The 10,798-nt window shown below is 43.1% G+C and overlaps 1 pseudogene; it reads left to right on the top strand.

The window, feature by feature from the left end:
- Positions 1–875: 875 nt before the first annotated feature.
- LOC100412020 (NADH dehydrogenase (ubiquinone) 1 alpha subcomplex, 13 pseudogene) lies at positions 876–1,434 on the top strand (annotated as a pseudogene).
- The last annotated feature ends 9,364 nt before the right edge of the window (positions 1,435–10,798 follow it).

Here is a 10,798-nt window from a genome sequence, read left to right as displayed (position 1 = left end):
ACATAGGTCCATGATATTCCATGGCTCTGCATTACATAAAACTGGAAACTGATTGTGATTTTTCATATAATAATATTGAAAAGCGACTGTCACCTTTCCATTTTTCTTTTTTTCTAAATGGTATGTTGTCTTAGTCTATTTCAGTGAGTGTTACATTTTTTAAACTAACTTAACAGCATACCTTTAGGTGTATCTCTGGTTTGTTTTTTGAGATTAAGTTGTAGCAAAGACACATATAGGAAATGGTAAACTGTCTTGCTTTTCTTTCTACTTCAAAACAAACACAAATAGTAAATTAGGAACCAAGAAATGATTTACAAATTTTGATCATGTCAGAGAGCAAGAATGATTCACATTTTATTTATTTAAAATAGTTTGCTATCATTATCAGTTTTTAAAATCCAAAATGCTGAGTTAATTCTATTCCAGGTAATCAACTCTTTTTGTTTTATTTTTCCACATAATCTCATATAGAAATAAAACAGAGCAGAAGTTTGAAGAGAGAGAGAGAAAGAGAGAGAGAGAGAGAATAGAGAGGGAGAGCATGAGCCAATTCTAGATTTCAGTGGTTAGCAGTGGTCTCGGACATGTGACAGTAAGAATAGCAACACCTTCCGTGAGTCCTGGCATGTTGGGAATTTTCTGACTTGTCATTTCTGTACCAGAATTGAACCACAGGAATAGGCAGTCTCTAAATTCTGGTCATCTCGGGCAGTATAGTATAGGGGTATACACTGTCTGACTTGCCTCACACCAAATACAGAATAATGCATTTTGCTTGCCCAGGGATAGCCGCCTTCTTGTTCTCTGACCTCCTCTGCCACCATGCCTGAAACTCCCCCCTTTCTTTCTCCTGCTCTCCCTCAATTAGAAAATGAACAAGCAGTGAGCATGGCGGCAGCGAAGGTGAAGCAGGACATGCCCCCGGCGGGGGGCTACATCGACTACAAATGGAACTTGCTGCGTCGAGGACTGTCAGGCTACAGCATGCTGGCCCTGGGCATCGGGACCCTCCTCTACTGGTACTGGAAAATAATTAAGTGCAACCGCAAACGCAGGCGCCTACAGATCAAGGACTTCAAGGCCCGCATCACGCTGATGCCACTGTTCCAGGCTGAAACGGACCGGAGGATCCTGCACATGCTTCGGGAGAACCTGGAAGAGGAGGCCATCATCATGAAGGACGTGACTGGCTGGAAGGTCGGGGAGTCTGTGTTCAACCCAACTCGCTGGGTGCCCCCCTTGCTCGTGGAGTTGTACGGGCTGCGCCCCCTGGAGGAGCGTGTCTTTGCCAACATCATGATGTACACATAGGCCCTGCTCCCTCTGTACACCTGGACCCCTTCCCCTTCCCACTGAGACAGAATAAATGCTCTGCAGACCTGGAAAAACAAAAAACAAAAAAAGAAAATAAACAAGCATATCTTTTCTGGAAATAGCATCACATAGTATAAGCATTTACTGCAACTTACTATGGATAAGTTTGTCAGATCAACTAATGTCAAAACTCACTTATTCAGAAACTTGTGGCCAGAGCAAGTACCTTTTTCCCTGAGGATGGTGGGGTTGGAGAAAAGGGGCAGATAGTGAGGCATGGGGAAATGACTGGTGAGTCAGACTTGGGAAGCATGGTAGGGACCAGCCTTGGATAGCCAGAGGGAGGTTACAACCTAAAAAACACAAGTCACTTTCTGATCAGGATTGGAGGCAACGGTGACTTACTACCTAATATTCCTTGGTGTCCAATATACTGTAATGAGGGAAAATGCCAACTTGCCCATGAAGACTATTAGGACAAGAAACTTCATCTGAGTTTAAGGAGACAGAATCATAAGGGTTACATAAATAGCCCAAAGATACAGTTAGGTTTACAGCAAATCTGGGCAATAGAGATCTATCTGGTCTTTGGAATCCTTGGTTTGGTCAGGGTTTTATGAGATGAAATGGAAATATAAAAAACATTTCTAATAACTAACATTAACTAACATTAATATAGCACTTCCTATTCACAAGTGTTAGATATCCTGTAAGCATTCAGCATTTAATCGGTGAAAAACTCACTGTGGTGGGAGGCTCCTTCTATTATGTTTTTGGGGCAGGTGAGAAACAGATGCAGTGATTTTAAGTGAGTTATCTAACATCATATAGATAGTTCATGAACAGTCAGGATTTGAATCAAAACCCTTCATTACTGTACTACTAGCAGGTCAAAAGGCACTAACGGGTTAACAATAACAAGTTAGTTGGTTGGTCTAAGTAACAAGAAGCCAACACATAAATGATTTTTTTCAATCCTGCAATTTTGAGAAAGGCAGGTTTCAAGTTCAAAAATTCACATAGGTTTACTTTGATCTCTTACGATTATTTGAGTATTTACAAATATCTTTTCTCAATTTCACTTTGTCTCAGCTTTGAGGAATAATGCTCCCTTAATTTTGCTGTAGGACACTACTAAGTTTTCTGTCTAATAGAGACAATCATTCTCTTTCTTTTAAAAACAAGTTAATAAACTTGATTAGGGTACCTAACAAACAGGAGGAGTAGAATCTCACATACAAACTTGGAATATTTTCATCTATTAGCTACTTGAAAAATGTATTTTTTTTTCAGAGTGGAATCCAGGTTAAATTTAACAAAGATAAAGGATGGGCACAAGAAATTTAGATGAAAAGAAAGTAAGTTCACATGTCGGATGAAGAGGGCTCTTTTCTCATAAATGCAATGTGTGTACCACTGAACTATGAATTAAGCCAAAGAGAATTTCTAACCTGATTGGTTGTTTATTTCTTTCCTTTTCAAGGCCACATTGGAGCGAAGGTTAGATGCCTTAATAAGCTGCCCAAAACCTTTAAAAAAGACCAAAAAAAAAAACCACTAGCAGTAAGATGCCATAATTTATGGATCCTGACAAGAACCATTCATTGTCACTGCGTTGCTACCGTCTGAACTCATAGTCTATTTAGTCCGAGTTCATGCGAGACCTGGGAAGATCATTAAAAGAAGCTGGAGGCTAAGCACAGATAGTAGGAGTATTTTAATATTTTTGATGCTTTTCAAAGGAATAGTGTGTCTTACAGCAATTCTACACATTGCTCTGAAGCTCCCTACATGGGGTGGGGAAGGGTTGGGAATCTCAGTCACCCTCTCCTTTCTACTTCCTGACTGCTTTCTCTCCCACCCTACAAAATGAGATTTAGGATCCTGTTCAAGTCTTGAGGCACCATAAGAATCCTAAGAAATTTCAAAAGAGACATATAATATTTTTCACTCTTCTTGATGTCCTTCTCTTTTAGTAAGCTTATTGTGTAGGCTCTTGTGTAAGTTCATAGAGAGAATGAAAATAAATTGCTATTTTTTGATAATCTTAAAAAAAGGAAATTGAAAAATAAAGAAGAAACCATCAACTTTGGTTAAGGAGAACGCCTACTATCTATTCTTTGATAAAGAGGGAAAAATATAAAAGTGTAAGAATATTGAAAGCCTGAGCTGGTATACAGGCTGTGCTTTAGATCCAATGTAAATTATATCTCCTGAAAAATTCCACCTTATGACTGCTTCTCAAATGTCATATATATAAAATGTAAATAACTTTTTTTTGAGATGGCATTTCACTCTTGTCTCCTAGGCTAAAGTACAATGGGGTGATCTCGGCTCACTGCGACCTCTGCCACCCAGGTTCAAGTAGTTCTCCTGCCTCAGTCTCCCAAGCAGCTGGGATTACAGGCACCTGCCACCATGCCTGGCTAATTTGTGTATGTTTAGCAGAGACAGGGTTTTGCCATGTTGGTCAGGCTGGTCTCAGACTCCTGACTTCAGGAGTTCAACCAGCCTCGGCCTCCCAAATTGCTGGGATTACAGGTGTGACCCACCACACCCAGACTAAAATATATATATAATTTTTAATGTCAATATGAATTTTCACAAAAAGTTAAATATTTTTATTTGTATTAATATAAATAATTGCATAATTTTTAAAAAAAGTTATTGAAACTCTGAGGATTCATTCTGGGCTAACCTCTGATCAATGCCCTGCTTCCCTCATCCCCTCATAAGCAGCCTCATCAGAAGGCCAATGCACTTGTGCCATCCTTCCTCACTATACACTAGGAACACTCTCTCATCCCATCCTAGTTACTTTTCTTCTTCTACATATATCATTAAATGTTCTGCTCTGAGACTCAGTTGAGGCACAGTAGAAAATTTGCTGATCTTAGTCGTATAAAATGTACTTCAATCTCAGCTCTCTTATTTACTTAACTTTGATAATGCTCTAACCTCTCTGAGCCTCAGTTTCTTCATCTGTAAAATGGGAGAATAATATTAATCTTACAGGATTAGTATGAGAAATAAATATCTCAACATTTATGACAGAACCTGATGTGAATTCTGCTACTCTAAGTATTTAGTGATTGTTAATTAAATGTGCATTTTACCTGGTGAAAAATACTATTTGATTCCCCACCCAACAGTTATTTCCATCTTCTGCTTTTTCTTGTTGTGGAACCCAAGTTATCATCCTAAATTAAATATTTCAGATTTTTCTTTTGCAACTTCCTTGATAGCTACAAGCATATACAGTCCTATAGTGGTCCAAAGTATTTCTTTGGAGATGATTAAGAGCTGCTGAGGTATATCTGGGAATTTTCATCTTGATAGCAAAGAGATGTGACAAGGAAAACACCTTCTCTTTCTTTCTGCCTTAGGTTTGACTGTGTGAAGATGTGATGCTTACAGTTGTGGCAGCCCCTTTGTGACAATGAGGAAAAGTCTAAAAGACAGAGAATCTAACCCAATGCTCAGACATCAGTGATTCATTGATCCAAGCTGGGAACAATTATTTCTAGAATGTTTTGATACGATCAAAATAAATTCGAAGCCCTCTATTTAATCCATTTTTGGGGGGGTATGTTAATTGTTGCCAAAAAGCATTAAAAATGCCAAAACTAAAGAAGGTGTCTATAAAGTATTGTTATAATTAAATCATTCTTCTTAATCTGGTAAATTCATCATTATAATCCACAAACATCTAGTAAATACTTACTCTACATAGAGACATGTCATATATACTACATTGGCAAATTAATAGAAGATTTAATTTCTGTCTGGAGAGGCTCTTGATTTAGTTGCAGAGATTGGTCATGTACATAAAATAAGGTAAACAATAAGGTAATACAGCAAATACTAAATGAGAAATTACTAGTGTAAATAATCATTGTGGGTTGAAAGAACTCTCAGGATTACTACTGATGATCAGGGAAAACTTTACAGACTTGGCTTTGAGCTTGTTTTGAAGGAAGGCTTAAAGAGCATCCTTTCAAATGGAAAATAAAGAGCAAGTCAGAGAAAGATAGCTGGATCAATGACATACAAGAAGGATGACTTTTGGTATAAAACTAATTTACCAGATTCAAATTTTCATGTGGAAGAACAGGGAGAGGGAGTAAGGGGAAGACTGTGTGGGTTTAAATGCCAAGTTAATAATTTGTACTTGGTTGTATAGGCAGGAGGGTTTTGAGCAAAGAAGTATATGTAGTTTCATTCTTGAGAAAGAGTCATTTGGTGATATTGTATAGGCTAGATTGGAAGGAATAGACACTGGGGGTTAGAGAGGAAATGAGGTGAGTGTGGAAATACGGGTGGTCAGACTGGGAAGAGAAAAGGAGGGATGGCTAAGAGCTGCTCCTGTTATGATGGGTGATGGGTTCCTACCACTGATAGGTTGGTACAAATGGATATATCATAACTTTGCTCACAGGCAGCAACTGCTTTGGGAGAAATATAAGACATTATGGGAAACAGTGGGATAGATATTTTGGGGTTCATGTATTTGGAGAAATCCTTACACCACAGTCTCTTCATGTGCAACGTATTTCATTTATACAGAGTGAAAATAGCGAGCAGCCGGTTAACCTCTTTCATAAAATAATCCCATGCACATGAGGAGTTATTCAATCATTCTCATAGGCATAGAAGAATTTTGAAGTAATAATGGAACCAAGTAAAAATGAATGGATACATAGTATCACAATTCTATCATAACTATATTTAATGATCTATTGGACTGTAAAAAAAAGAGAAAATACTGTGTCATCTACTTTAGTTTCCTGACAAATCAATACTATTCCAATCTGAAGAGGAAGTAAGCTTTTCTTTTTATCAGTCAAAACAGATACCCACATCCAAGTCAGGATATAATTATATTCTTTTTATCAGTCCCTACCTGTATCTCATTAATATGTCATTGGTAAAAGTCATTATTCTGAATCCTGGAATCTTTCTGTCAATTGTGATATTGAGTATTTGGATGGCTCCATTAACTAAAATAAAACTTATTTTTTTCAACAGCTAATTGAATTTATTTTGGGGAGGGAGGTAAAGATTGCTTTGGTCTTTATTTTCCGAAGTCTTGAAAAACTAAAAACGCTATTATTTTCCTTTAGAATTCTGATTTGGAACATCTCTGCAGATGCAGAAGCTTTGTCATTTTATGTGTTTCTGAGGCAATATGGTTTTGAAAGAGTTTATCAAACATTAGCACAGCTTCATCAATTTTTCCTAGGAGAACTGCCTGGATATCAGGAACAGTAAGGAATAACATACGTGTGTGGTGTGTTTGTGTGAAGGGCCCAAACTCATTATGATTATAAAACATCTTAGAATTTTCTTTCTAAATATCATTATTAGGTCATGTTGTCATCACAGTTGTATTTGTTCTTCCATATAAAAGGACTTTTATAAAACTGTAGAGAATGTTAGGAAAAGTTTGCATTTTGTCAGATTTTAGTTTATGCCGTGGATTCATGTAAATTTTTTTTGAACATACTTACATATTACAATAGGAATAGTCTCTGGTCTTTTATCTTTATAATAAATGAAAACCAGTTTATCAAGTACCAGCATAACTCAAACAAATGTATGTGTAAATATATGTAAATTAACAGGCCAGGCACAGTGGCTCACCCCTGTAATCCCAGCAATTTGGAAACCTGAGACAGGAGAATCACTTGAGGTCAGGAGCTCGAGACCAGCCTGGCCAACATGCTGAAACCTCATCTTTAGTGAAAGTACAAAAAATTAGCTGGACATGGTGGCACATGCCTGAATCCCAGGGACCCGGGAAGCTGAGGCACAAGAATCACTTGAACTGGGGAGGTGGAGGTTACTGTGAGCCAAGATTGTGCCACTGCACTCCAGCCCAGATGACAGAGTGAGAATTCATCTCCAAAAAAGAAAAAAAATCAACTTATTATTAGTGTTACTAGTATAATAACATTTAAGTTACCTATGGGATAAAAAATATTATTTGAGGACACAAAAACAGTGGTTAAAAAAAAAGATGGAAGCAGCCACATCTATCTTATTTATTTATATTATGTAGAATAATTTGCTCACTGATAAGTGTTCGGTAGAAAGTCCCGCCACCCTCCCCCCAGGCTTCCTGCTGTCAGGAGGAAAACCCTTAGGTGCTGCTCTGTTCTGCCCGACAACAACAAGCAGCCAATCATCGCAGCAGAAAAGCCCGCCAAGCCTCGGCCTATCCTGAACCGACACATAACCCTCTGAGCTACCTCAGCAGTCTGCCCAGAGACGGACAGCCTATCCTAAGCTCCCACGACACTCCGCCAGCCCTGTGTCCACACCCCGTCCATCCCCCTATAAAACCCTTCTACCCCAGCTACGCAGTCGCAGCCAGCCCAGATGTCCTTCCTTTCCTGGCCTGCCCGCTGGTCCCAATAAACCTGAACTCGGCTTCCAACTCTCGAGCTGTTACTCGGGATCGGGTACTGGGCAGGGGTCTACAAGGGGGTCACACATTTGGTGCCGAAACCCAGGAGCGAGGGTTGCTAGCCCCCATAGCGACCCCCTCCCTCCAGTGACCTCTCCAGCCCTCCTCCAATTCGGACCCAGCACTCCGGACCAGGTAAGTCCTGTTTCTTACCTTCTCCTTCCGTGGTGCGTGTGGCAAAGACCCTTCCTCTTAGTCCCACTCCATGGATCCCTCACCAAGCACTGGCCGGCCCGAGCAGGATCCCCCAACCAGGCTCCAGGAGCCTTGGGTGGGCAGACAAGGGACGCCTTCTCTGACCCACCCAATCCAAAACCATTAAATAGGAACGATCAGACAGGGGATGCCTTCTCTGGTCTTTCCTATCCACCTTCCTCTGGGGAAGCTGGTGGGTTGGAGGGACGCCACCCCCACACTACCCCAGCCCACTTGGATACTGTTCCGAGACCACCCTCAGCTGGCAGGAACCCTTTGCCGCACACATCATGGGGAACGTGGAGTCCAAAATTCCTACAAACACCCCGCTGGGCTGTCTACTTCTTAATTTTACCCACTTGGGCTACTCCCAAACCCTTAGGCGAAAGAAGCTTATTTTCCTCTCCCAGGTGGCCTGGCCCCAGTACCAGCTCGATAACCGGTCGCATTGGCCCCCCACCGGCACTTTCGATTTCAATGTGCTCCACGACCTAGATAACTTCTGCCACCGAACTGGCAAAGATAAGGAAGTGCCTTATGTTCAGGCTTTTTGGGACCTGTGTTCCCATCCTGACCTCTGCTCTTCTTGCTCCACTCACCAAGTTCTTTTAGCCTGAACTCCTCCACTGCAGACTCCTACCTCCCCAACCAAGCCACCTCCCTATACTCTACAGGAAGAGATGCCTGACCATTTGTCTTCCCCCTTTGTTCCCACTCCGGAAGTCCCCTACCCATCTAACCCCCCTCCCTCTGTATCTCCTCCTGCTGTATCTCCTTCCTCCTCTCCGCCTACGCCTTCCACCACCCCCCCGACCGCTCCTCCTCTCATCTGCCCTCCGCCCTCCTCTCCCATAGCGGCCCATACCCGTACCAAGACTTCAGTGCCTCCCTCTGTCATAGCACCCCTACGGGAAGTAGCCGGGGCAGAGGGCCTTGTCCGAGTCCATGTCCCTTTTTCTCTCCAAGACCTAGCTCAAATTGAATGCCGCCTTGGGTCCTTCTCGGCAGACCCCTCCACCTACATTAAGGAGTTTCAGTATCTCACCCAGGCCTATAGTCTCACCTGGCACGATATCCGGGTCATCTGTACATCGACCCTCTCTGCCAAAGAGCACGAGCACGTCCTAGCGGCAGCCAGGCATCAAGCAGATAGAGATCATGCCATAAACCCAAACCAAGTCCCAGTAGGTACAGAAGTTATTCCCACCACAGATCCCCAATGGGTATATCAGGATGGAGCTGGCTCCCACATCCCAGCCCGAGACCGCATGCTTCAGTACCTGTTGCACGGGTTGGAAGCTGTATCCAACAAGGTCGTTAACTATGATAAACTAAGAGAAATTACACAGAAGCCAGATGAGAACCCTGCCCTTTTTCTCAACCACCTTCAGGAAGCCCTTGTCCGCTATACCCGACTAGACCCAGCCTCCCAAAATGGTGCTACCGTCTTAGCTTCCCACTTCATTTCCCAATCTGCCCCTGACATTCGAAAAAAACTTAAAAAGGCCGAAGACGGCCCAGAGACTCCTATACAAGATCTGGTTAAGATGGCCTTTAAAGTCTTTAATGCCAGGGAAGATGCAGCAGAGGTTGCCCACCAAGCTCGATTGAAGCAAAAGGTTGCGCTGCAGACCCAAGCCCTGGTGGCAGCCCTACGGCCAGCAGGAAACAGGGGTCCGAATAGCCGCTCCAAGCCCCCGCCAGGGGTGTGATTCAAATGCGGCAAGGAAGGACATTGGGCCTCTAGTTGCCCTCAGCCACAGCCGCCTACCAGGCCCTGCCCCCTCTGTCAGCTCAGTAGCCACTGGAAATCAGAGTGCCCCCAGGGATCCAGGACCCCGGCCAATACAAGCCAAAGTAGTGGACCAAGGGGTGCCTCTCCGGGAGGGCCAACCCCTGATCCTCCGGCTCAGGACTCTGGCTCTCCTGACCACCTATACCCCGAGCTACTGGGGCTTTTAGACGACTAGGGAGGCCCAGGCTCGTCGACCCCAGTAACCCTCGCCGAGCCTAGGGTGTCACTTCAGGTAGCGGGAAAAAGAGTCTCCTTTTTGCTGGATACGGGGGCTACCTACTCTGTACTTCCTTCCTTCCAAGGCCAGACCATACTTTCCCAGGTCTCTGTTATGGGAATTGATGGAGCCACACACACCCCATGCCAAACCCCACCTCTCACCTGTATGTATAACTCAGTCCCATTCAGCCACTCTATCCTCATTATCCCCTCTTGCCCTGTGCCTCTGTTGGGACGAGACATCCTAACAAAACTCAAAGCCCACATCACTTTCCCCACCTCTCCCCAACACCTCCTGTTAGTTGCTCACCACCTCGACTCCGATTCAGACTATGCTTCCCCAGACATTCTCCTCCCTAAAGTACACCCTAAGGTATGGGAAACGGACACACCTGTAGTAGCCACACACCACAAGCCAGTCAAGGTTTGCCTCCAGGAACACTCCTCCCGATTTCTTTGTCGACCTCAGTTTCCTATTTCCAAGAAACACCGCCTAGGACTTTGCCCTATCATTGAGAGGCTAAAAAGTCGTGGCCTCCTAGTACCCACCAATTCCCCATGACTCCCATCCTCCCAGTCCGGAAACCCTCAGGAGAATACCGCCTTGTCCAAGACCTCCAACTAGTCAGTGCTGCAGTAGTCCCTATACATCCTGTAGTCCCAAACCCGTACACCATACTCTCCAGAATTCCCTCTGATACTACCTTCTTCTCAGTCCTTGACCTCAAGGACGCCTTTTTCACCATTCCCTTACACCCAGATTCCTATTTCATCTTCGCCTTCACCTGGGAAGACCCACTTAC

The sequence above is a fragment of the Callithrix jacchus genome, chromosome 12, assembly GCF_049354715.1.
Source record: "Callithrix jacchus isolate 240 chromosome 12, calJac240_pri, whole genome shotgun sequence".
Lineage (NCBI taxonomy): Eukaryota > Metazoa > Chordata > Mammalia > Primates > Cebidae > Callithrix > Callithrix jacchus.
This window is presented reverse-complemented; position numbering and strand designations above follow the sequence as displayed.